We start from the raw sequence: 21,805 nt of genomic DNA, 5'->3' as shown, positions 1-21,805 counted from the left end.
ATGTTTGGAAATCAACTTTTTCACGACATGTTTTGGGAAACAGAGACTTGCGAACACTCAGAGAATTTACCATATGGTATGTCGCCAGTATTACTGTTGGTCATAAATGTATAATCCCCCAGCGTGGGGTTTAGCAACAGCATGACAGTAGGAAATAAATTCAGTGACGCAACTGTAGAGTTGACAGCATCTTATCCCAATGGACACTTTTGACAAACAGAGCATGCTTTCTCTTTTCCTTACGAATATAAAATCAACAGCAACCAAGGGAAAAACAAATCTATGATCACAGCAGAAATAGATTCTGGGAATTTGGCCCTCAGTACCGCTGGTTGTTGGTTATGTGTGTAATTTTAAAGGAATGTACTAATGTAATTTTCAGACATAAAACTTCAAATTAAATAATACAATAGAGTGATTATATACAAGCACTTGAGAAGCAGAGGTGTTCCTTTCACATCATACACAAGTGTGATTCCTAAACAGCAGAACAGGCTTATCACATTTAAGGATTAAGGACCACAGTAAACTTAACGTGTGCATTAATCCTTAAAGGAATTGGGAGAGAGCAGAGTTAATGTGGCTCGGCTGGAAAGTATTCCAACACCTCAGGTTATTGGAAAAACCCAGTGTCAATAAAAAAGAGCTGGCATCAAAGTCAACAGTGTTGTAATAAAAAGAAAATCTCTCTCGGGTATGTGTGTGAACATGCAAGTTGATGTGCTGATCACAGAGGAGGGAATGTCTGACACGTGTCAAACAGTCAGTAATTGAGATGTACCATCCTGATTTTTACCTGTGAAGAATGTAAGAACACAAACCACCATGAACTGAATGTGAAAGCCCAATGAATGCAGATGTGTTTTTGATAGAATTTTTTAATAATGACCAACTGTGTTTGTTTAAAACTTTATTTTTATTAACTAATAACACGCAGTTCTGAATGAAAGAAAACATTTTTACAAGAATTCTTCACAACACCAGAAGGCTGTCTTTTTATGGTGAATCATTTGAGCATTGTGCTGAAGTACTTTACGGGCAGTGTTGGGCAATAACAGTAATATTACTTTTTCCAGTAACAAGTAGTGTAACTAATTACAAATATAACAGTTACCCGAAAACCAAACAACTTGTTACAACATTTCTTTTCCACAGAGCAGCAAGCTAGTTTGGAAGATGGGGATGCTTACCTTAGCAGGTAGAAATATTCCCATGACTTTGATTTTGTCGGGAGGAAAGATGACAAGAACACTGTTTCTGCAGGTAGTCAAACTAAAACTCTTTCCCCTGCAAAAATCTTCAGTCTGAAACAGAGAGAACAGCAACGCAAAGCTCCAGGAAATACACCCCACCAAAGGTGAGGCCTCCTCGGCTCGGAGGTTGGCAGTAGCCATACACTGGCTAAATAACCAAACTGGATTTTACTCGTAGACAGCTGCAGCTACAAAGATGTAAGCTTGTGGTTGGCTAGTGGTGGATGAACTCCACGGGTGACTCTCCTTGGGAAAATACCGGTCACAGGCAACAGGAAATCCCCAGGTAAAAAAATCTATCTAGCCTTGGCTACACTTAACAGCGATTACCCTGACATTCACACAGGGGCACACATTTGAATTTTGGGGACACAATTACCAGTTTTATGGTGTGTAACAGAAAAGTAATATAATGAGCAGTGTAACAAATTGCTGTTGGCAAGGACTAATAAGTAGTGCTATTTCTTTTGAAAAGAGTAATGAGTAATTTATTACATTTTTAAGACAGTGAGCCCAACACTGATGACAGGTTCTTGAGCACCAAAAACATTCTTTCTAGAACCATGATAGCTTTCTTGAGAGGACATCCTCTAATTTTATTTATAGCACTAAAAAGTTCCACGTAGAATCATCATAGTTTAGTGTCAATGAACAGGCTGTTTTCATGCACTGTGTGTACGTTTTCCTATGAAAAGTAATGCTTCAAAATTTGTTCATTCATAATCATAAGCCACGAATTTGTGTAAAACCCACGTATTTGGGAAAGCTGTGTTCATGTGACCAATGTGCTAACAGGAGTTTTGAAGGAAAAATCCCTGTAAGGATACAGGTTGGGGTGGTGGATGGGTCACAAAACATAGGACTTTTCCATGGAGACCGGGGTTCAGAACCATGTAAACATTGAGTCACTTCAAGGTACGTCCTCATGTTTCTTTTTCTAAATCTAACAATAGCAGCTTTACTTGCCTAAACCTAAGGACGCCAAACCATGTTCCCTTTCCTAATCCTAGCTAGTTTCTTTATAGCACAAAGTGTTCTGTGCAGAACTATCTGAGTTTTACAGTGAAGAAAACCATTCTGTAAGTGTGTTTCAGAATATTAAAAAAGTTGTGTTTTGAAGCATCAGACCTTGGCCTTTAACCTTTCAGTACAGCAAAGAACCCTTCAGGTACAGTTCTTTGCTGCACTAAAAGTATTTCTGGTACAAGCACACATTACTGTATAACCCCAGCACTGAGGGTCTGATTCCAGACTCCTCACTGGATCAGCAAACTTTATGTTGCTGCCATTACACAGGTTAGACCCAGTGCTGCCGCTGGCCACCAGCCTGCTGTGAAGCCACCAGGTTTGCACTGGCGAAATTCGGGTTGCTATGCCACCTAGCTGAGTTTTATGTCTCTGATGCTGCTACTTGCTAGCATCCTGCCCAGTGAGGTAGTCTCCCAGTGGTTGGGACTGAGGTGGGCTGTTGGTAGACATTTGCCCAGAGAGGCTTTCTGTCAGGAAGGGATTTCTTGGTTAAGGTTATGAAAAAAGTGAATTTCAGGTCAAAATGCGTGCATGAGGCAGGGGGACCATGGGGTACACTAGCTTCCTAATTCCTCTCTCATTTGTAATTTGATTACTGAAAGAGAGAGCAAGAGAGAGCCTTCATGAGGATAAACCTTAACGCCCATCATTGGATTTGTAATGAACTACAATAAACTTGAGTTTCTGTGCTTTGATTACCCACTTTAAAAAAACACTACCTTCTTCCATTCTATAATTCCTAGTCATACCTCTGTGGTTATTTTAGTGAAACTAAAAAACAGCAGTGTAATATTGTAAAATAAAAATACTTTCGAAAGAAAGTATCTGGTAATATTTAATATTTTACATTTTGAAAGTAAGCCACTCAGCCAGTTCATCTAATCTAGCACCACTGATTCCTACTGGTTAATATGACCATGCTTTTGGTAAAACAGTGTTATTCTTTTCCTCTGTCTCTGCAGAGCTTCACTCTGTTTAGGTTTATACTTTGATCCTAATAACAGGGTTTGCAGAAGAAGGAGGAGCTGAGCAGCTTTTTCTCCTGAAAGCTTTTGTCATTCTGCTCTCACACATATTTCCATGTTGGTGCCCCATAAAGCAGAGAATTTATGTGAAGAACTTTCACAGAACAGAATTCTGAGAATGATTCAGTCACATCCGTTTATGACATAAATTACCTCATGTCAGTCTGGCTATAGTCACTGTTTACGAACCGTCACGTTGCATCAAGATCTGTAATAAGTCTGATCTAAAGGGACGAGTATGACACGGAAATGATTAGTTTTACATGTGCAGCAGGTATACTGTGTTCATATGGCTGCCTGACTACGTGACCATATTTAATCCTTTCAGCAGGCAGATGCATGAGGTCACCTTTGTTGATTGGTTGAAAATATGGGATTATCTCATCACTTTATCAAAACCTTGAAACCTGGAGTTCTGCAGTAACAAGAAAACCACCTGATGTAGGTACATGTATTTAACCCTGTAAGCTCACAGGTTGAGATTCTGCAGAAGGCCTGACTTGATTTGACATAACACACTTTAAAATGCAGATTCAATTCATGGGTCATAAGTTTAAGAGGAAGGAAATAAAAAGGGAATTGAATAATATTGAATAGACTAGAACAGTAAATAGCAAATGTTATAGAAATAATATTAAAAATACAAAGTCAGGACAATCTTCTCAGTAACAAACACATTCAACTGCAGTACCTCCACTGCCTCACTAAATAACCCAGTTACCTGTTCTGTTTTCAGTTTGCTCTCTGCTTCCGGCTTTCTTACAGTGCAGACGCTCTGCTGCTTGCGCTTCGCTTTGCTTACATTCTTTTGTGGATATACTTGTTTTTTCCTGCTAAAAGCTACAGAAAGTAGATCCTGGATACTTATAAAGCATTGGGACCTTAATTTGTGAGAGATACAGAGGACTACTGCCATATTTTCACCACTTTTTCACAACTTTAGTACTGTGTGAGCAGGGCTGAGGCACAGTGCAAGCCTGAGTGGAGCTGACTTGTGAAGCAACCTGTAGCAACTTAGCTTGGTTTGCTAAGCTAATGGCTACATCCAGCCCTCCCGATGAAAACCAGCAACTTGTTAAGAAAGACAGGATCATTGCCAACCTCAAGGAAGACATCCGAAGGCTGTCAGCAGAACTCAAGTCCCAATCTGAGCTGCTGACAAACACCCTGGATGTGGGTCACGAGGGTCCATGTCATTGGTCCGACAGCCCATTGGTTCGACATCCCATTAGTCCAACTGTCCGCGGTGCTGAACGGCTCGCGGCGGCTGTATGGTGCGCCGCGACCGGCTCTGGGTCAGCTGGGAAAGGCTTGAGGCGGAGCAGGCTCACGGCTTATGTGTTTGTCACTTTCTTTTTCATTTTAACCCACACCATGATCTTTTCCTGACCCTAACCAAGTGGTTTGTGTGCCTAAACCTAACCAGACCTTAACCACAGGGCATCATGATGATTTCGGAACGGACTTCGGAACAATGGGTTTAATATGGTCGGAACAATGGGATGTCGAACCAATGGGCTGTCGGACCAATGGGCAGTTCCCGGGTCACGAGCAGTCTCTACAGATCACCTCGTTAAAAGCTGCTCTTCAGAACACAGTAGCCTGGGATCCTACCTCCTCTCCTCCGCAGCCCAGCAGTTCAACGCCCCATCGTAAGCTGCAATGGTCAGAGGTGGTGTTACGGAGCAAAAAAAAGGACCTCGCTCGGCGTCGGTCTCTCATCCCACCTCAGCCTTTCCAACAGATTTGAGCCTCTGTCATCGTGGGTCGAAGCGCCGGACTCCGATGAGCTCAAGGATGATGCAGCCCGTCCCACGTCTCCCCAGTCCGGGAGTCATCCTCTGCCAGCAGCTCCCATCTCGGCAGCTCCCCTCCCGGCTAACAGCTGGCAGCCTCCCCGCGCGGACAGCTCTGTGTCCCCCCTCGCACACACCACGGAAACAGATCGGCAACAGAGGAAACAGAGTCGCTTAACTCATAAAGGTGAGACTATGAAACTGAGCAATAACAAAGTTAACGGGTCACAAGCCAGTGCCAGGCCAAGAGCCAGAGAGCATTCTGCCAAAAACAAAACTAAGAGGATAGACACTATTCTGATTGGGGATTTTATAACGAGGCAGGTGGAAATGGCCAGGACTGAAAATCTAACTGTGAATAACACATCAGTCAGAGAGGTGGCAGCTATGCTACCAGACATTATGTCTACACGGCCACATATTAAGAAGATTGTTATTCATGTTGGCTCATTTGACATCCTCACGAATAAATCTGGGTCTGAGACCCTAAAGAAAGACTTTTTGTTTTTATTGGAAACACTTAAAAAACTTCACTCAGGAGTGTCTTTCATCTCTGGACCTATCCCAACACTCGGCAGAGGTTGCGAGTCCTTCAGCAGACTCCTTGGCTTAAGCACATGGCTGTCATCAGCCTGCCTTGAGCAACAGGTTGGATTTATTGACAATTTTAATATTTTTTGGAACATAAAAAGCCGCTTCATGTCAGACGGGATTCACCCAAACAACCTTGGCTCCAGATATCTTGGCTGCAACATACGTCACACCATCGAGTCATCTCGTCAGAACATATGTACACTGATAAGCAGGAAGGTCAGCACACAGGGAGCAGACAGACAGACAGTTACTGCTCCAAAAACAACAACTGCCTCCCACGGCAGAGGCGCCCGTGACAAAGCATCTGCCAAGACATTATCTTGCCCTTTAATGTGACGTATTTCCAAATCGTACCCCTGCAAAAAGAGAGACCACCTGACCAGCCTCTGGTTTGGAGATTTCAGGGTGCCCAGGAACGTCAAAGGGTTGTGGTCTGTATAAACAATAAGAGGTGCCGTCCCCCCCACGTACACCTCAAAGTGCTGAAAGGCCAAAATGAGTGCCAATGCTTCTTTTTCTATAACTGAATAGTTGGCCTGATGATGGTTAAACTTTCGAGAAAAGAAGCAGACCGGTCTTAACACCCCCTCGTCCCCTCCCTGGAGCAGGACGGCACCGGCCCCGACCTGGCTGGCATCCACCTGCAACACAAACTGTCTGTCAAACCGTGGGGCAGCCAACACAGGACGTGAACACAGCAAAGATTTCACATTTTCAAAGGCCTGTTGGCACTCACTAGACCATGCAAACTTAGTTCCCGCCTTCAACAATTCAGTCAGAGGAAAGACAACAGTAGAGAAATTTCAACAGAAACTTCTATAGAAGCCAACCAAACCCAGAAACCGCTGGAGTTCTTTTTTTGTAGTCGGCTGTGGAAACTCAGACACAGCTCGCACCTTGGCCTGCACAGGAGAAACTTTACCCTGACCCACCACATGGCCCAAGTAAGTAACAGTTGCCCTAGCAAAGGCACATTTGGCCAGGTTAACTGTCAACTGTGCCTCAGCCAACCTCACAAACAACGCTCTTATTCTCTGCAAATGCGAATGCCATGTGTCACTGTATACTACCAAGTCATCTAAATACACTGAACCTCCAACCCATGCACAACCCGGTTCATAAGCTGCTGAAAAGTGGCCGGGGCGTTCTTTAAGCCAAAGGGCATAACAGTGTAGGAGGAGAGGCCTGAAGGGGTCACAAAAGTAGCAATTTCTCTTGCTCGCTCTGACAAGGGCACCTGCCAATAGCCCTTCAAAAGGTCGAACTTGGACACAAATTTAGCAGAACCCACTCTATCTACACAGTCATCCATGCGTGGCAAGGGAAATGAATCGGACTTGGTGACAGAATTAACCTTCCTCATGTCTGTGCAAAACCAGAGTGTTATCCGATTTTGGCACCAACACACAAGGCGACGCCCAGCTGGATTTTTCAACCTACCACTCAACAAACTATCATCAGGTTCAGGAACTCCGTCAGACTCCTGCGCCACACTGCAGGTGTCCACTGCGAGCGCAGGACCCCCGTCACCTTTTACGCACTCACCATCCCCAGAACGCTGATAATATGGTTTCAACAGGTTCACGTGGTACAGCTGAGACGACTTCCTTCGACCTGGAGTACGATAGACTTTTTCAGACACAGTGTATGGACCAGTAAACTTAGCCTGAAATGGCGACGTGACCAGCGGTGTCAGCGCGAGGACCCCAGGACTGAACTCATGGCGCACCGTACCACGGTCATACTGGGCCTTCATTTTCATCTGAGCCTGCCCCAGCTTTTCTCGCGCCAACAAACCTGCCCGAAACAACCTGTGCCGAAAGCCGTTAACAAAATCAATCAGGTTTCGGGGCACCTTGATAGGAACCAACCCACCCTTCAGCGCTGCCAACGGCCCGCGCACGGAGTGCCCAAAGACCAACTCGTTCGGGCTGAAGCCCGTGCTCCCCTGCACGGCCTCTCGCGCCGCCAACATCAACCACGGAAGACCATCCTCCCAGTCTCGGTCCAGCTCTGTACAGTACGCGCGCAGCAAAGACTTAAGCGTCTGATGGAAGCGCTCTAACGCCCCCTGACTTTGCGCATGATATGGAGTGGACTGGTTGTGGTTCACCCCCAGCATTTTCAACACTTGAGCAAACATATGCGAGCAGAAATTAGACCCCCGATCAGTCTGTATGACCTTTGGTATCCCGAACACCGAAATAAACTGTGAAAGTGCTTTAACCACAGCTCTAGTCGTGATAGAACGAAGTGGATAAGCCGCCGTGTAGCGAGTACATTGACACATTACAGTTAATAGATACTTACAACCCGACTTAGCGCTAGGCAACGGCCCCACACAGTCTATAATCAGATATTCAAAAGGCTCACTCACCACAGGAATGGGCTGCAATGGCGCCGGCTTTACGCGCTGGTTGGGTTTCCCCGTCAGCTGGCACACATGACATGTTTTAATATAGGCAGCCACATCCGTCTTGGCCCACGGCCAGAAAAAGTGTTTGAGCACATACAGATAGGTTTTATGCACTCCAAAGTGACCACATTCATCATGTGCAGTTCTCAAAACCTGGGAACGAAAATCCCGAGGCACCACCACCTGAAACACAGGCGCCCCCACAACATCCTCAACACAAGGCAACCATTTACGCACCAAGAGCCCCTCCTGAACAAAGTAGCCCTGTGCAACATCGCCAACCTGGTGACGCGGCACAACCTGATCCCACAACGAGGACAACGAATCATCAGATTTTTGCGCCTTAATCCACTAATCTCTTGACACCAGTGGAGGCAAGTCAGGCAACGGAACCGGTTCCACTGAGGACGCAGCCTCCGATGGTACAGACGCACCTTTAGCCTGAGCGCGCGTCACGGCACAAACAGGAAAAACGTCCAGCGCCGAGCTGTCAGATGCCACTTCTAACGGCTTGGACACCACCACAGGTGGCGGGGGACCACTGGGCCAAACCCGACCTCCACAGATGTCATTGCCCAAAATCATTGACACACCCGGCAAAGGCAACTCGGGCCGCACACCCACAGAAAACACACCTTTAGCCAAATCACAATCCGACATCACAACATGGCGTGGCACTGGGACGAAGCCAAGCTCCATTCCCCTCATCACAATAAAGTCTCCAGCCTGCGTATCAGCAGAAAAAGGAAGTGCCGACTGCACAATAAAAGAATGTCGGGCCCCCGTGTCACGCAACACTCTAATATTAACATGTTCAGCACTGCCCACCAAGGACACCTGCGCGTCTATGATGAAAGGCTCAAACCCAGACCTGTCACTGGCACCAACCTCCACCGCCTTTTCCTCCCGTGCACTTGCGCACAACATGGCCGGAGCTGGGGAAGGCGCAACGTTCTTACGCCTTAACAATGGACATTGGTCCTTCCAGTGACCCTCCCCTCGGCAGAAATTGCACAGGTTTGAACGCCCTGGGCGCACCGAGGCTGACGCGCCCCGGGCTGGACCTGATTTAGAAAAACGGCCGCGCGTAAAACTGCTGTCATCACCCACTCACTCGCGCACCTCCGCAGAACCAGACCTGTGCGTCAGCAAGAAATCATCCGCCAACTCGGCCGCTCTAAGCGCAGTAGCTGGCCCTCTTTCATTCAAGTAGGCGGCCACGCGCTGAGGAGCAACATTTTTAAACTGCTCCATGATGATTAATTGGCACAGCCCGTCAAATGTATCTACTTTTTCCGCTGCGCACCAGCGGTGAAAATGAGTGGTCAAATCGCGCACAAATTTTACATTCGTCTGTTTATCAGACTTCACCCAATGTCTAAACCTCTGGTGATATGCCTCCGGAACGAGCTCATATGCCTTGAGGACAGCCGACTTCACCGTCTCATAAGTCAGACCCTCCTGTGCACACACAGCCGAATACGCCTCCTGTTCCTTGCCAGTGAGGACGCACTGCAACAGGAGGACCCTATCTCCATGTGGCCACTGCCTGGTCTCTGACACGCGCTCAAACAACGTGAAAAAAGTGTCGGGATCTCGCTTGTTAAACTTAGGCACAAGGCGCAGACTCGCAGTCAGGTCTCTGCCCTCACGCCCAGCCACAGACCCCGACTCATATGACGCGCCAGACATCCTACTATCGCGGTCCAAAACACTCAGCTTTGTCCACTCCAGCTCCAATTGCAGCTGCAACAACTCTCTCTGTTGCTCAAACGAGAGCACCCCAGCCTGCCCCACAGACACCGAGGCTGACTCCGACCCCACCGCAGCCGTGGCTGCCGGCTCAGCCGCAGGCTCTTTCTGTAACACACCTTTCTCAAACAACGTCAACAACACAAACATTTTTAATTCATCCTTAAGCATTCCCTCTTGCAACGCAATACCATAGTGCTCAGCAATTTCAACCAACTGATCCTTCTTACACGAGTCCAAAAACACCGCACAAGGCCCTTTGTAAAAAGCTGACAAATCCATATTCACCTGCAGTCGGGTCCACACTACTAGGTGCACAACGAGCAAGCAATGCCCCCCAGAGCGTTCCCCTAACTGCCTAACCCAGGATCTGGCTAACCTCAACCCTGGTCTTCATGCGGTTCTGCAGCGGGTCGATTAAGTGTCAGGACAGCACTACGAAAAAAACAAACCGACACAATCCCAAAGGAGAGAGTGCCCTAAAGCCTAACGGGAACCTCCAGAAAATGTGCACCTACCGCGTATCACCTAACCCCCCGACCGGTGGTGTCAGAAGTGGGATCCCGGACGAGCCCCCATTTGTCAGAGCTGGCTCAACTCTCTGACAAACAAATGCAAGAGGGAATGTAACTGCAAGGGATATTTATTTAACAAACGTAGTCAACAGAAACTAAGGCTAACAAAATACAACAATCTATATCTGTAATGTGGAATGTCAGCAGTGACTGCGGGTGTATGGCTGTGTGTGTGTTGGATGCAAGCTAAAATGAAAAGGGTCAACAGGTGAGCTGCAGGGTCAAGCTGGGAATGGGAAGCCAAGAGAGAGACCGGGCGAATTCCACAGGTGTTTATAGCCGCAGCCCCGCCCACTAAGGCACACACCGGAGGCCCATGATTAATCATGTTCTGAAACAGAAAGGAGAGAGGGCGAGCAAGACACCACATACGCACACATACAAATCCAAACAACCCCACCCCACTTGGGGTTGTCACAAAGCACAAACTTGATTTTATGTTTTTAAATGAAACTTGGCTAGGTCAGGAAAATAGTGCAGCAGTTTTAACTGAGACAGACCCTCCAAATTTTAGTTTCTTTAGTGAAGCAAGAATACATAAGAGAGGAGGCGGAGTTGCCACTCTGTTCAAGGACAGCTTCCAGTGTAAGCAAATGTTTTATGGTCAGTTTGACTCCTTTGAATATGTTGCCACTCAGTTAAAATCCCCCTGTCAAGCAATTTTAGTGACCATCTACAGACCCCCCAAATATGATGCAAGGTTTTTTGATGAGTTTGCCAAATTGCTGTCTATTGTGTGCATGGAATTTGACTGTGTTGTTTTAGTGGGAGATTTTAACATTCATGTTGATAATCTTACAGATGGGTGTGCTAAGGAACTGTTAAATATTCTGGATAACTTTGGGCTTTCTCAGCATGTCACAGAACCAACACATAACAGAGGACACATATTAGATCTAATTATTTCCAAAGGTCTTAATATCTCTGAGGTTGTGGTGAACGATGTCGCTTTATCTGACCATTACTGTGTTTCATTCAAAATGACCACCCTTGCTAATCCTATGAAAAGTGAAGCAGAGGTGATCAGAAAGTGTTATATAAATGATAACACCTGTGCATTATTTACCCTGGGTTTTACACCATCACAAACCCTGCCCTCAGCTCTAGTTGATGACCTTGTAAGCAGTTTTAGTTCCAATGTTATGACTGTTATTGATTCTATCGCCCCAGTTAAGACCAAAGTTATGTCAGGCAGGAAAAAGGCACCCTGGAGAAACGCCACATTGGTTAAAGAATACAAAAGAGTATGTAGACAAGCTGAACGCAGGTGGCGAAAAAACAAACTCCAGGTATATTACGACATTTATAAAGAGAGTCTTCACAACTATAACCAGGAACTGAAGAATGCAAGGCAATCATATTTTTCAGAGATTATCAATAGAAACAGTAATAATGCCCGCACACTTTTTTCTGTAGTAGACAGACTGACCAACCCCACAGCATCACTCCCTCCTGAACTACTGTCTAACAAGTCATGTAATGACTTTGCAGCCTTCTTCACAAACAAAATATTACAGATAAGACAGGCAGTGTGCAGCTCCAGCTCAGGAATGATAACACCTGTGCCTTCCTGTCCTCCGGTTAATCTAGGACATTTTAACCTCCTAGATTACACAACTCTAACAGAAACGGTTTCAAAATTAAAGCCCACAACATGCTGCCTTGATATTCTGCCTTCACACTTTTTTAAAACCATTTTTAACTGCATAGCTCCAGATGTACTGCAGATAATAAATACTTCTCTTAAAGCAGGCCAGTTTCCCCAGGCCTTGAAAACTGCAGTAATAAAACCTCACCTAAAAAAATCAAATCTGGATGCCACAACAATTAGTAACTATAGGCCAATATCAAATCTGCCATTTTTGGGGAAAATCATTGAAAGGGTTGTCTTTCAGCAAATCCATACTTTTATGATGCAAAACAATCTTTTTAACACATTTCAGTTTGGATTTCGGCCACATCACAGCACTGAGACTGTACTTATCAAAGTCTTAAATGATATTCATCAGAATAATGATGCATGCAAATCCTCTGTCCTGGTATTACTAGATCTCAGTGCTGTATTTGATACAGTTGATCATAATATACTACTTAGCAGATTGGAAAAGTGGGTGGGACTCACCGGCACTGTGCTACAATGGTTCAAATCTTACTTACAGGATAGGGACTTTTTTGTGTCAATTGGTAACCATGAATCTGAGCGAACTACGATCACATGTGGGGTTCCTCAAGGGTCCATTCTCGGACCACTTCTATTCAACATCTATATGCTACCCCTAGCCCAGATTATGGAACATCACAACATCTCCTATCATACGTATGCCGACGACACACAACTCTATATCTCAGTGTCATCACACGACTACAATCCCTTACTCTCATTGAGTAACTGTATTCATCAAATCAATGACTGGATGTGCCAGAATTTTCTCCAGCTAAATCCAGAAAAGACAGAGGTATTAATTTTTGGCCCTAGAAATGAAAGGGCAAAGATCAGCGCTCACCTTGGCTATATGTCATTGACAGCTACAAATCAAGCCAGAAATCTTGGTGTTATTATTGACTCAGACCTGAACTTCAACAGCCATTTAAAGTTTATTACTAAATCTGCCTATTACCACCTAAAAAATATAGCTAGAATTAAGGGGTTTCTGTCTAAACAAGACATGGAAAAACTTATTCATGCATTCATTTTTAGTAGGTTGGATTATTGCAATGGCTTATTTACAGGCCTTAACAAAAAATCAATCAGACAGCTGCTGCTGATTCAGAACGCTGCCGCCAGAGTCCTTACAAACACCAGGAAACTGGACCATATTACACCATTAAATCGCTACACTGGCTTCCTGTGAGTCAAAGAATAGATTTTAAAATCTTACTGCTGGTCCACAAAGCCCTAAATGGTCTCGGACCAAAATACATGCTTGATCTACTGGTTCCCTATGAAGCATCCAGACCCCTTAGGTCATCTGGAACAGGTTTGTTGTGTGTTCCAAGAACAAGAACCAAGCAAGGTGAGGCAGCATTCAGTTATTATGCTCCTCACCTGTGGAACAAACTTCCTGTAGATCTGAGGTCTGCTCAAACTGTCAACTCCTTTAAATCAGGGCTAAAAACACTATTGTTTACTGAAGCGTACTCTTAGATTAAATACTTACCTGCTGTATTCTACTGCCCGTACTTTTTAACTACACACTGCTGATTTATGCCTTTTATTATTCTGCTTCTTTTCTTATCCTGACTGTTCAATGTATTGAGCCTGTTTTTATTTTATGTTACTGTATTTTATTATTATCACTATCATTCTCAGTTTCTATTTCCCTTTTTAATCGACTGTTTTTATTGTTTTAAATTGTGTCTTGCTGCTTTTAATGTCTCTGTAAAGCACTTTGAATTATCTTGTGTTGAATTGTGCTATACAAATAAACTTGCCTTGTCTTACATTAAACAACCTGAGTGGAAATGCAGGAAATGCAAAAAATATTGCAAAAAAAGTTTTACACTTTGTCAAGGTGGTAGAGTTGGTGCATCTATGTAAACAGAAATGTCATATTTCCATATTTTCCACATGGTTTTCCATCTCTTGAGGTTTGACTGGCGCTCTTTAAATCATGGCTGTACAAAAAGAACTGGATACAGCATTGGAGGTGGGCCCCCGTTAGTTGCTCAGTGGTGCATGAATCCAAAAAAGTTCAACTGCAGCATATAAAATTACCCAGATGATGGACACTGTGCTCACACTGTGTTGCCCAAAGACCAGGCACACTAGACATGCTAACCCTGATCTTCTGCATTGTGGGGCCCATAGTGCAAGCACATTAGACACTTAAGTCAGCTAAGCATGGCCAAGCGTGGCTGAGCAGCTAACTTCTGCCAGCAGAGCAGAGAAATTCTGGTTTAGGACTCCGCTTACTTGAATGAAGATTAAAATGATTTGATCATGCAGCTCTTTTACACTTTCCAAATGTTAATGGACCGAATGGATCAAATTCTAATACTGAAACGAGTCATTTTGGGGGGCTGCAATGCTCAAAAACATTTATTCATTGATTTACAAATGTCTCTTTTGCCATGAAAGTCTATGGGAATAAGTTTTTTTGGTTCATACGTAACTGATGTAATGCCACTGTTTGGCCACAACAAAAATTGGCTTCAAAGCTTGGTGCACTTCCAGGGTACCTGTTTTAAACAAGCCCGTGACCAAAAGTGGGATTACAATGACTAGGCCCGTCATGTGATGTCACAAACACTTTTTCTGTAAATCAATGGATGAATTTATTTGACTGTCCCAACCACCATGAAATGACTCGTTTCAATATCAGGATTTGATCCACTCAGTCCGATAACATTTCGAAAGTCTACAACTGCTGCATGATTAAGTTATTTTCATCCCCTTTCAAGTTAGTGGAATACTAAACCAGAAGTCATCTGCTCAGCTGTACTCAGCCGTGCTTGGCGACCATAAGTCTCGAATGCGCTTGTTCTATGGGCCCCACAATGCAGAAGATCCAGGTAATTTCATACCGATTTTTTTTTTGGCTTCATGTGCCACTGAGAAACTGTCATAGGAAAGAATGGAGTCCTGCTTCCAATGCTGTGTCCAGTTCTCTTTATACATCCATGGTTTTAAATACGTCACCTCATTGCATCCTCTTCCTTTGCAGTGTTTTAATGTTACCCAGCTGGAAAATTAGTGCCACCTACTGTTCATCACGATGAACCAATTCATATTTGCATGACTGTAGTTTTGTAGTTTTCTTCAACCTGGGAATGGGAATTGTCAAACAATGTATGCTACATTTGGATAGAAACTACTACTTAAAGGCAGCTGCAGTTCCCACACTCAAATAGTAGTTCAAATTTTGAATAAATAGAGAAGCAAAAGCCGACCCACTCTTTGGGCTTACTTGCCCTTTGAATGAAATAACATTTCTGTTACTAATCTTTACCTTTTCCACCAGATATGTTGCAAAGGTGAAGGTGAGGCGAATAAACGTATGAGTGACAGAAATGTTCCACTTCCCTCAGAGGGCCATCAGGACTTCAGTGTTTTCGATGACATGTGCTTTTTAAAAGTACATCTGTTCAAAGGCATTACTCACCGCTGCTGCAGACAGACTCAAATTAGCTGCTACTAGCCGCCAGAGGCTGGAGGTCTGCTGACGACAGGAGAAGTTACACAAACCACCTCAATACTAAGGCCTGTGATTTTTCATTCTCCGCCATTTAGGTGATGAGAATTTATCACGTCAGAGCTGAACTTCTTGTGGTTTACATATAAAAAAAATTTGGTCTTAAAAACTGTCTGACTGGGAGATCAGTGAGTCAGTCGTCCCGCAAGAAAAGGTCAAAACATCAGAGGAGTCTTTCGCACACCGGTGACTGTTTATATCGAAGTGAGGAAAAGTATGTAGCCTCATCCATCACCTCTAAACCACATCAGACCGCTTTTAAAAATGCTCACCCTCCTATCGTTCTACACTAGGATGACTGAAAGGATAGCATGTGTTTTTTTCTTATATAATCATCCAACCATTTCACTCCAGCAAGGAAATGAGAGAAGAGCTGTGAGCCACAGGATTGGCCGGTGTTAGAATATGTTTACGTGTACTGAAGCCTTCCAGAGACCTGCATTTGTATTGTGTACTTTGTGAATAACTGATTCATGTGTGGTTCATTCACGGTCATGTGTTGTGTGTAAACAGCAGGATTTATGGTGTTTACACACATGCAACCACCTACAAGACCAGAGGAAGAGGACTGAATCATCAGGGTGGAAGAAAAGAGACAAAGCTTGGTTCTTAAAGTTGGAGGAAATTAGATAATACAATGTTGAGATCTTTTGCAAAGAAATTTAATAAAAGTTTTAAGAAGGTTAATTTCTGTCATTAGGTTGCACCCCAGGCAAAAGTTTTAGAAACTTGACAGCTGAACATTTTGAAACAAAAGTGCCATGTAAGGGAGCCAGGACATTTTTGAGGATTGCACAGAAAAAGTGCACACACTGAGTGTTTTATTTCATTTTTTGTGAAATACTATAACTATTCTCTGACTTTTTAATGACATTTTATACATGTTTTTTTTTATATAATAAAATAAAAATTTAAGCAATAGTGTGCAGGATTCAGTGGCATCTGGTGGTGAGGATTGCAGATTGTAATCAGCTCAGACTTCTCCTGGTTAGAATTTCTTCAGTGTTCATTGCTGAGGAGGTTTTAATCAGAACCCAAATTATCCACATTATCTCATTTCCTCTCCTCTCCTCTCCTCTGTAAAGAGCAAATAATAGTACAAGTTAAAAACATCAAATAATTTGTGCATAGATAAACTTAACTTCATGAGATATGGTAATGATATTAGATAAACTGATACTTACCTTTCTAAGTGAGTCAAAACTTGCCCTCTCCTCTCCTCTGTTTAAAAATCAAATGCAGACAACAGGACACTTCATTTTGCCCTCCACCTCCTCTCCCCTCCTCTCTGTTTCCAGTGAGCCTGAGCGTGAGTGGAGGTGTGCGACTGGCGCAAAGTTTTGAATGGTTTGCTGTCCCTCCTTTGGACTTTCATCTGGTTTCTTCATTTGTCTCCTGTGCATGATCAGGTAATCATTTTTTCCCAATATTTCTGCTGAGTGTTTGACGAGTGTTTAGTGGTTTTGTCTGGTGGTTTTCAGGAGGAATGGCGTCTGCCGAGATGCCACCTCCATCTATCCGGCAGAGAGTGAGGATAGTCCCACCTGATAGTAGCATTACTGTGGAGGAAGTTGTTGTCTGCAGGTGAGCAGGTTGGACACGATAAACTATGCTTTGCATCAAGGATGAATAAAGCAGTTGTTGTGTTCTTGAAAGACGAGCCTCTCACTCATCAGCTGATAAAGAGCGGTGTGTTCATCAGAGATTTGTTTGTGCAGGTCTCCCCGCTGTCAGCCCCCTCAACAGGGATCACCTTATCAGGTGGTCAAGCTGTTGGAGAATGAACCTCAGAGGTTCAGTAAGTTTGTCAGTGGGTTTAAAACTGTGAGTTTGGGATGTAAGGATCATCAACATGTACAGTCTCTGAGGCGGCAGGAGTTCATATTCCTGGACTCGCCTAAACAAACTCTGGAGGTGTCCTTCAGAGTGAAACATGGTGATGGCTCTTACATGGAAGGATCCTTCAGAGACACATTGGAACAGACTAACGGGTGTCCCCAGGTGTACGTCATTAACCCTCAGCAGACTGAGGGGGTTTCAGGATACTGTGATAATTTTGGCACTCTATATTGTTGTTGCACAAGTTTAAACAAATGTCACCAGTATTCTCAGAGTCACGCCACTTTTAGGGAGAATAATGGATCTCTTTTAAGAGTAAGTGGATTAATGAAGTAAAGACAATGGCTGAAAATGATCATTTACAGTTGTGACAGAGAGGGATCATTGCCCCTCTCTCCCCCTCCTCAGTGCCTGCAGCCAGGTGTGGCTCATTAATGGCCTGCGCCCTGATTGCTGGGCGGGGCTGGCAGAACTATGATCTGGGCAGGTATTTGATGCTCAGCATTCTCATCTCTTCCTGGAGCCTGGTGTCTTTGTTTGGTGTGGTCCACAGTTTGGCTGGCGCCTGGCGGTACACTGTGGCTCTTCTGATCCTCTGAAGCTGTAAGTTGTGCCGTTTTGCTGCGTGTCTTTGGGGGGATTTTGGTCTGTGTGTGTGTGTGTGTGTGTGTGTGTGTGTGGCCATTACATCTGCACTGCCCCTCTGTCTTGCAGCGCGGCAGCAGACAACTCTGGTCGTGACATGTGGACTGGACTTGTATCATGCATCTCTTAGCCATGACACTATGGTAGCGGTCCTGTTTAAAACAACAACAAATGCCAGTAGATTATAAATTGTTTTGTTTTATAAATGTATACGCCCCAAATTAAGGAACAGAAAGTAGGTTTTTTCATGCTGTTAAAAAATGAGCTGAAAAATTACCATCAGGATCAGATTTTAACTGTGCCACAGATTTCACTGTCAGCAGGACAAGTGAGGAACCCCACCCTCAGTCAGCTCATAGTCTTAATAACATTATCACACACCCTGATCTGTTAAACACATGGAGGGTCAAACATCCACAGGCCAGGCAGTACACATGGGTGAGGATCAGCAACAACAGGGTCAGTGCTGCTCGATTAAACAGGATTTACATTTCACAAAGCCTCAGCTCCAGACTCCTTCACAGCAACATAAACCCAGTTGTTTTCACTGACCATCTTTTTGTAAGTGTAGATTTGAACATCTCGCCAGGTGACAGTCTTACTGGTACTTTAATAACAAGCTCCTGCAGGACAACACTTTTTGTCAGAATTTTAAGTGTTCTTGGCAACACTGGAAATTCCAGAAAGCCAACTTCACTTCTTTGCAACTGTGGTGGGAGGTTGGTAAAGCCAACAGTACACCTATAATTCAACTTATAAGATTAAGGCAGCAGTTCAGGAGCTTGAAGCTTGCATCAAGAGCATTGAAGAGAGGTTACATGGAGACTTGGATCCCACTATGGGTCACCAGCTGCAGGAGAAGAGGTTGGCTTTGAGTGCCTTCCTGCAGGTGAGAGTGAAGGAGCTCTTGTTGGGTCTCGCTTCCTTCAGCTAAAGGACATGGATGCTCTGACCTCGTTCTTTTTCAACCTGGAGAGGTCGGTGGCACAGAGGAAGCAAATGACCTGTCTCGAGCTGCCAGGAAGCAGAGTCACCACCACTCCAGGTGAAATGAGGATCCATGCAATGGACTTCTCTGCCAACCTCTTCGGGGGAGAACAATGCCACATGGAATGCTGCAAGGAGCTCCTGGAGGGGCTTCCACAGCTTAGCCAGGAGGAGGAAGCTGCTCTGGATTGCAAACCGACTCTGGAGGAGCTGACAGTTGCTGTCAACCAGATGGCATCTGGCTCGGCACCAGGGATCGATGGTCTCTCCACTGACTTTTACAAGCACTTCTGGAGCATCCTTTGACCTGATTTACAAAGTGTTTTTTTTGGACTGTTTGACAACAGGATCTCTTCCTGTCTCCTGTCAGCGAGCAGTGCTTTCCTTGCTGCCAAAGAAAGGAGACTTGGCCTTACTGAAGAACTGAAGGCCAGTGGCCCTCCTTTGCACAGACTATAAAATGCTCTCCAAAGCTTTATCAAACAGACTCAAGGACATCCTGGGTATGTTTGTACATCAAACTTACTGTGTTCCTGATAGGACAATCATGGACAACATTTTTCTCATTCTTGATGTAATTGATTTGTGTAAATATTTCTATGTAATTTTTGGTATTGTCTCTCTGGATCAAGAGAAAGCTTTTGACAGTGTGGATCACTCATTTGTTTTCTGCACTGAAGGTGTTTGGCATTGGTGATGGGTTTCTCATTGCTCATTGTTTGGTGGAGATGGGGCCAGGGTTGAGTTGGCCAATCCCTGTAAAGCGAGGGATAAGACAGGGTTGTCCCATTTCTGGACAGCTGCACAGTTTAGCTATTGAACCCTTGCTGTACAAGTTGAGGGGTCGACTCAGTGGTCTCTCACTGACTGGGTCTTTCAATCTTCATCAAGGTTTTCCTACCCTCTCTGCTTATGCAGATGATGTGAATACTTTTTGTCTCCAGTTAGAGGGATGCTCAGAGCTTGAAGGACACCCTGTCCCTTTATCAAAAGGCGTCATCCGCACTGGTGTATTGGGCCAAGAGTGAAGCCTTTTGGGTAGGACAGCGTAGGGATCAGATAATGCTCAGTCTACCTGGAGGACTTGAGTGGGGGAAGATGGGACTGAAAGCGTTGGGAGTATTTTTGGGCACCGAGGGCTTTCAGAGACAGAACTTGTGGGGAGTGAAGGAAAAAGTGGATGCTTGGTTGTCTAAATGGAAATGGTTACTACCCTAGTTGTCATAGAGGGGAAGAGTTCTGGTTGTCAATAACTTGGCTGCCTTGACCCTCTGGCATAGACTCACTGGTCTGACACCACCAAGAGGCCTGATAGAGGACATTCAGAAAGGGAGGGTGGGAGATTTTTTCTTTTGATTTGTAGAAAAGGAAAAAGGCCGTCCATACACTCATAAACTTTTTTTTATCTGGTTCTACAACATTAGCCATCTGGCTGACACACAGAAACTGGGCTCAAAGTTTGGGCAGTGTGGAGCTGGTGATGGTTCTGCAGGGACTGCTGAACGCCCGCCTGCAGGTTGAACACGTTTATGATCTAATGGTGGATGATGTGCAGACTTTCACCTGTACATGGGCTGTTGGGGGGGTCTTATGCTCTGTGGGGGAAAATGGGGATTTAAATATTAACTTCTGAAACACTCTTTGTGATGTTGTTGTTGTTGTCACCATGAGGCATGATTACTTTAGTGACACTGAAAAGTTCATCAGATCAGTGGGAGTGTTGAAGAGATCTGTTGGTCTGGATGGATCACACACCCGACAGCGCACATAGATAGGATCAGAAACAACAGAGTCAGTGCAGCTAGACTAGATAGGTTTTATATCTCACAAAATCTCAACACCAGATTAGTCAGCAGTATCATAACCCCGGTCACTAACCACCACCTAGTCAGTATAAACTTGATAATTTCACCAGGTGAGAGGGCCAAATCTTACTGGCATTTCAACAACAAACTTTTACAAGACAGCACCTTTGGCAGAGCATTGGGAGTTTCTGGAGACACTGGGGGACAAAGAAAAGCAGCTTTGGCTCTTTAAAGCAGTGATGGGAGGTAGGCAAAGCTCAAACTCGTGTGTTCAGTCAGCAGTACACTTCACACTCTGCTGCTGAAATCAAGGCAGTTGAAAAAGTTGCGAAAACCACTGACCCGGGATACCAGTTGCCCAGTCACAAATACTTTGCAAAAGAAGTGCTGCCAGAAGTGTACACAGAGGTCAGACAGAAGCTTGCTGACCGCCTCGCAAAAGTGACTTATTTTGCGCTGACCACAGACATGTAGTCAAGCCAGACATGCGAGCCTTATATGTGTGAGATGAAAACTGAGTGTCTCCAAACCAGCTATTTCCCCCAAGATCACACTGGAGAGCATATAGCTGAAACCCTGCAGGATGCCCTCACAAACTGGAAGCTTGAGGATGAAAGACTGGTTGCTATCACAACCAACTACGGGAGCAACATCATCAAAGCAGCGGGACTGAACAACTGGCTGAGGGTGCAGTGCTTTGGACACTGACTTCATCTGGCGATTGGTGAGTGCAGTGTTAAAGGAACTGATTGGGCAAAAAATGTACATGTCAGGACTATCATGCTAAGCAAAACGATTGTTTGCAGTAAGAGCACTCACGGTAATGCTTTTTTAACAGTATATTCAGTGGTGGAATGTAATTTACTACATTTAAGTGCTGTACTCCTGAGTCTTTGC

This window comes from Epinephelus lanceolatus, chromosome 13 (genome assembly GCF_041903045.1).
Source record: "Epinephelus lanceolatus isolate andai-2023 chromosome 13, ASM4190304v1, whole genome shotgun sequence".
NCBI lineage: Eukaryota > Metazoa > Chordata > Actinopteri > Perciformes > Serranidae > Epinephelus > Epinephelus lanceolatus.
The sequence above is the reverse complement of the archived record's forward strand: the minus strand, read 5'-3'. Positions refer to the sequence as shown.